The following is a 6,533-nucleotide window of genomic DNA, read 5'->3' on the forward strand; positions in this document are numbered from 1 at the left end:
GAAATATAAACAAGCCGAACACGAGCTGAGCATGGATTGCTCGCGTTTGACTCGTTTACACCTATTTATATATATCTGGTTCAACCTATATATGGTTCAATCTGCATACAAAACATGAAGATTTACATGCAGACCACTCAATTCTTATTTATTTAGATATCTAACACAAGAACTTCAATTGTACCTACATATCATATGTGTCACCTTACTTATGCATGAATAAGTGTATTTCACTTTTTAGAAGTCAAAAAAGTAAGATTTTTTATGGTATATTAAGATTTTTTATCGTATATGAAAGATTTGGGTGGTATAAATGTGTAAGAAGTAATGTTAGGTGTTAGATATGTAAATACGTAATGATTTTGTGGTATATATGTTAATGCTCCTACAAAACAATAAAGAAAAGCTTCATATACTAACTCCATAAAAATATTGACTAGTCATTGAAAAATAGCAAGCTCTGCCCATCTAATAAAATGTTAGCATAATATATTTGATATACAGAAACAGTTATTTATTATTTTTTATTACTTTTTTTTTCATTTATTATTCTTTTCAGCATTTGTTCTAAGTGCAAATTTTAGATTTAGACTTTTTTTTTCAATTTGACAGTAGTTGTTCGCACCGTAGTTATATCCACAAGAAGGATATTAACAGCAACAAACATAAACGAAGGTACATCTTCATGTAAATGTATAGCAAGAGCATCCAACCATACCTTTGAGCGTCGAGGCGGGTGAGTCGCCAGAGCTCGGTTGCAAGAGCTATGGTTGTGGGGGCTTTGGAGCTGCGTGGAAAGGGGAGGGGAGGGTTGGTGCACGAGGGAGAGGGAAAAACCGAGAGGGATCGGGGATTAGGGCAAGATTGGGGGAGCAACGAATTTCAGCGGTATAAATAATTCTTCCTGATAGCATACAAACGGCTTCAACTCTGTAGGTTATTAATATTCATACCGACGACATTGACCAATGTCGTTGGTTACTAAAAACACTCATCTATTAATGCTCTGCGAAATGACGGGTTTGTAAATAAATTTAGACATATGATCGTCAGCTATTATGTACTTAAAAACGACAAAGTAAGTTGGTTAAAATAAAAACAGTCAGAAACTAATCTACTGTTGATGAACGATAGTATGTCATGTTGTTATGTCATCAGAAAAAACTCAACACATAAGTCATCGCAAAATAATCGGAAAATAGGACATTTTTACAGATAAAAATTTGAGCCGTCTGTTTTTTCAGTCGATGATAAGGCTTTTTCCTATTTATATTGAGTTGTATTTCTTACATTTTATTGAGAGGTATTCCTTACAATATTATGTTTAATTACACCAATATTCTCATAACATTATAAGAAATACAACTACAAAATATTCTGATTAATTTTTATTCTCCTGGTTTAATTTTTTTTATTTAGTTCGATTCTTAACTATAGCCCTGCAAAATTTAAACTCAGTGAATGCCACACCTTTATTTTTTAGTAAGTATATCCACACATTTCTACTATGTTCATTAATGACAATAATAAAAATTTTAATATGATGTGGATGATAAATGATTTTCCGGCTTATGGAATGTTATCTTGTTGGAGCACTACAAGAAAGCTAGCATGTCTATATTGCATGAACTCACCTAAGGCATGTTTTGCCATGGTAAAAAAAAAATTCATGGTTTGATTGTTACTGTATGTTTTTAGACTTTCGACCTCCTGTCAGGAGGAACAAATGAACTCACCTAAGGCACGTTTTTGCATGGTAAAAAAAAAAATCATGGTTTGACTGTTAATGTATGTTTTTAGACTTTCGACCTTCCGTCAGGAGAAACAGAAGTGCATTCAAAAGAAACAAAATAAAGAAATCAATACCACCTCCAGTAATATCTAGGGAAGATTTATTTAGATTGTTAGTGATATTCTGAAGATTACTATTTGTCCTGACTTATATTGGCATCGTCCACTAGGCTTTGGTTTTATTCAGAACTGGTCAAAGAAATCCAGTTTTTAGGATATGTCTTACTGTAAGGATAACATGATCAGACATAATATCGATGTGATGCACAAAGAGAAAATTTATTTTGACAATATATTCAATATTTTGAAGGATAATAAAGGAAAAATTAAAGATATTGTGAATGCCATATGAGATTTAAAGAAGATTTGTAGAAGACGGGAGATGGAGCTATATGAAACAGTTATTGCCAATCTTTTGAAGCCCAAAGCAAAATATTCTCTTACTTTGGCACAATGTAGATCAATTGGAGAGAAACTCTAGGCATTGAGATTCCCAAGTAGATGTGCTTCAAAATTGAGTCGTTGTGTTGATGTGGAGATGAAAAAGATATTTGGAATGAAAAGCCATGATTGTTATACTGTTCTTCAAAATGTGTTGTCAACTGCATTTAGTTGTTTGTCAAGTGATATTTTAAATCCACTGATTGAAATCAATGTGTTCTTTAAGCAGATATGTGTAGCTCATTTGAATTTTGCTATAACACGACTGTTAGAAGCAAACATTTTGATAATATTATACAAGCTCGAAAGAATATTCCCATAGTTTTTTTTTTGACTCCATGGAACATCAGCGTGTACAACTACCACACAATGCCTTGGTGGACCAATACAAAATCGATGGATAAATCCATTTGAGAAGTACATGCAAACAATTTAGTGAATAAACTTTCTAGTAACTACTTCATAAATAATATTATGAAATAATTACATTACAAATTTTTGAATAAACTAAAGCGAACTGTCAAGAATAAATCACAACCATAAGGATCCATATGTGAGACATATTTACTGCAAGAGACTACCACTTTCTGCTTCTATTATTTTGTGCAAGAAGAGTCTGTGTCATTGGGTGTGGCGCCTCCCATGACACTTTCTATTTTTCAGCGGTTTGGTGAAGCATCGGGGAGTTGTACATCACATTATCTCTGTGATCATGAACTTCGAGCAATGACACTTTATGTTCTTCTACGATGTAGTTTAACCTTTTTTTGATTAAGACACTAATGTATATTATTCTTCTGGGTGAAAATATTATGTTGGCTAATCTATAATTTTTTCATCATGGTAACAATTTATTCTTAGATTTATTATATTCACTTGAAGATGATATCACAAACTAGAAGATAGTAAATAATTTTCTTGGATGATTCACAATACATGTAAGTGTTCATCAAAACTATTGCATATCTATGATAATTGTTATTAGTTACCTTTAACAACAGTTGAGTTATTTATCAATTACTAGATTTATGATAAAAAAATGGAGTAATAGATCAGGGCTTGCTAGATCTTGCTTTGGGACCCATGCACATCGTCAAAATTTGGTAAATTTATGATGTGATTGGCTACAAGTTTCATATGATGTCCTGATCAGAAGGAAAAAAAAGACTTATAATTCTGACGTTTGTGTTAAAGCAAATAATAACTAAGACATTGAGATAGATTATTATGGGATTCTCAAAGTAGGTGTTAAACTATCTTTTCCTAGCTCTATTAGTGGAAATGTATTCTTGTTCAACTATGATTCGTTCAATTCTATTCCTAATCGTGAAACAGGGGATATCTAACTGTATAATATCATAGAAGTAAAAGTGAATAGGAGATATGGTAAATTTGATCCTTTCATTTTAGCAAGATAAGCAAGTAAGGTATTTTATCTTTCCTATCCCCATATAATCAGAGACAAAGTAGAATGAGCAGTTGTCATAGCCAGTAAACCAACATCGACTACTATTATTCAGAATTCAATTGAACCAGCTCATCAGGAATTAAAAATGATAGAGTCATACATTTCACTTGGCGTTATCTATAAAGAGGTAAATTAAGTGGATGTTGATGAACACGAGGAATTTGATATTGATGAGCATGATTTAGACGATGGATAAGATGAAATAATTTTAACCGCATTATCAAGTGACTCATCAAAGAAGTTTGCCGAAGATATGTAAGTGATATTTTATTTGTTTACTTTTTATTTCTATGTTTTCAGTTTTAGTTGTTTGTAGATTGTACTATATAGTTTTCTCTTTCGTTTACTGTATACTTTTATTTTTTTTTAGTTTTAATAGTTTGTAGATTGTACACATGCAATTTAGTGTTTCCTTTCTTTTTACTCCATATTATAGTACTTTCATTTTTAGTAGTATGTAGATATACTAATTAAATTTACTTTCCTGCTTGCAGTTAACTTCTGAAGGAAAGGGCAATATACCCCCCCCTGTTGTGGGGTGTATTGGCTTGTGGAAGTTTGTAAGAGACACTGGACGTGTTGGTATAAAGGGCACCAAACTGGCACCACCTCTAATCCCATCTATCACACCAGTTCCTTCACCAGCCATGACCCCGACATCACTACCACCACTAGCTACGATACCACCACCGACACCAGCCACGATACCACTACCGCCAATAATCAAAGCCACGACACCACCACAGCCACCATCCATGATCATAATATCACTAGCACCGTCAACATCAGCTGCTATTGATGTGTCGTCGAGTTTGAGCAACACGAGCAACCAACATTATTTCGGGATAGTGAGGAACACTTAAGTTTTAATTTAATGCCCACAAATCTGCGTTGTGTTTTTTATATTTAATAGAGAATTAATTACATGCTATTTTCATAATAGTCTCCCTACATAAACCAATCATTCCATCAGAGATATAATTAGGAGCAAGTACGACTACCCGTACTTATCCTAAAAGAAGAACCCAATCACAGTTCAGGATATGTGGTTTGGTGAGTTTAAGATAAAAATAGAATACAATAATTATATTTATTTATTTATTTTTATGAATCTAACAATTTCTAACTCAATTTACATAAGCAATGATCATAGCCCCCGGAGGAGGAGGCACACATCCACTGGAACTTTGAACACAAGGGGAGCGATCATTTGCGACCAGTTCGGTGATATACGTCAAACATGTGAGCGTCCTTTGTGGCTGGGCGAGGTTGTGTTTGCCATGTTGTGCAGAACCTGGTACTCTCCCAAGTATCAGAGAAAGTGGGAGCAGACAAAGTTGAATCACCGCTTTGATTATGGCAGCATAGGGACCTAAAAGCACACCGACAGAGCCCTCCCATGTATGAAATATAAGAGGAGAATGGTAAGACTCTAGAGAAAGAATGGGAGCCAACTGCTACAGATTCACATAAAAGCACCCGCAAGCAACACTCAGATTAGTCATGGGTGGAAAATAGATTAAAAGCGACCCAAGCAATTCACAAGATTAATAAGTATAAATTCAAATAAATATCAAAATTTATTTAGTCTCTCATTTTAATTAATCATATAGTTTGTAGAAGACCTTCCTGGGGCTCAAGGAAAGCCGATCTCAGCAGTCGGCTTGTGGTTCAAACACATCTCACGATCCTTCTTAGAACAACCTCTGAAGGGAGGCTATTGGCAAAAAGAAGAAGGGTAAGGTCTATGGTTTGGTTCTAGGCGCCGGTCTATGATGCCTGCCAAACCCCTAGCACATCTGGTGCATCTACTTCCACTTCAGAGGATGCATCGCCAGGTTGCTAACCATTTAGCCACCCTAAGATCGAAGATGAGGGCAGAGATCAAAGTGGTGTTGTGTTTGAAACTGCAGAAAGGGAACGAGTCAGTTCAGGATGAGGGTGGAGATGATAATGATGATGAGAGGACATAAAATGATGATGAGGATGAGTAGGGGGTTATCTTTTGTTTGTTTGTGTATTAAACAATTTATTATTAGCAAATATTAGTTTTATTGTGTAGTTGTACATTTTGTTTATTTCAATTCAATTATTTTTTTTTTATTTCTATATATGGTTTATGTCTTAATTAGTTTTGTTACTACATTGTGTTGTGTTTTGATTGATTTGTTACGATTGAAGGTGTGTAGATTGTAGCATTGAAGGATGACATTTTATTTTATTTCTGATGGTACAGATTTTCGACGGCTTATCAATGATTTTACGAAGGTTTATTGAACAAGCAAAGGTTTTCTGACAGTCTATTGAACATGCGACTATTGGCCGAAGTGTTGCACTTTTGCTACGGACAGATTCATTAATAAATTCCTACGGTTAACCTACGATTTGAAGATACTGACAGAATCACGACAAATTGTCGATGGAACTGCAATACTTTTCTTACCGACAGTTTCGTCGCCTTATATAAACGACGATCAAGCTACAATTAAATAAAATATATTTTTTAATATATAGCAACGGTTACAGTACGTCGGTTAACCATCGATTAATGTAAACCGTCGTTAAATCCCAAGTATTTTTGCTATGTTGGCTTTGTATTAGCTAAACCGTCGGCAAATATATTACCTACGATTTATCCATTAATACCAACAATATTTAACTGCCGGTAATAAATTAAATTCATGTTGTGTTATGGTTTTTATTATTGTAGCTCGACCACAATTTTTCGACTAGCTTTGCCTAACCACCATTGCTTCGAACACAATTATTTGGCAATCATCTCTCAACCATCTTGACCGTTGTCACTCAATTATTATGGGAAAATCGTTGTCTC

Source organism: Phalaenopsis equestris, unplaced genomic scaffold, assembly GCF_001263595.1.
Source record: "Phalaenopsis equestris unplaced genomic scaffold, ASM126359v1 Scaffold000002, whole genome shotgun sequence".
Taxonomy (NCBI): domain Eukaryota; kingdom Viridiplantae; phylum Streptophyta; class Magnoliopsida; order Asparagales; family Orchidaceae; genus Phalaenopsis; species Phalaenopsis equestris.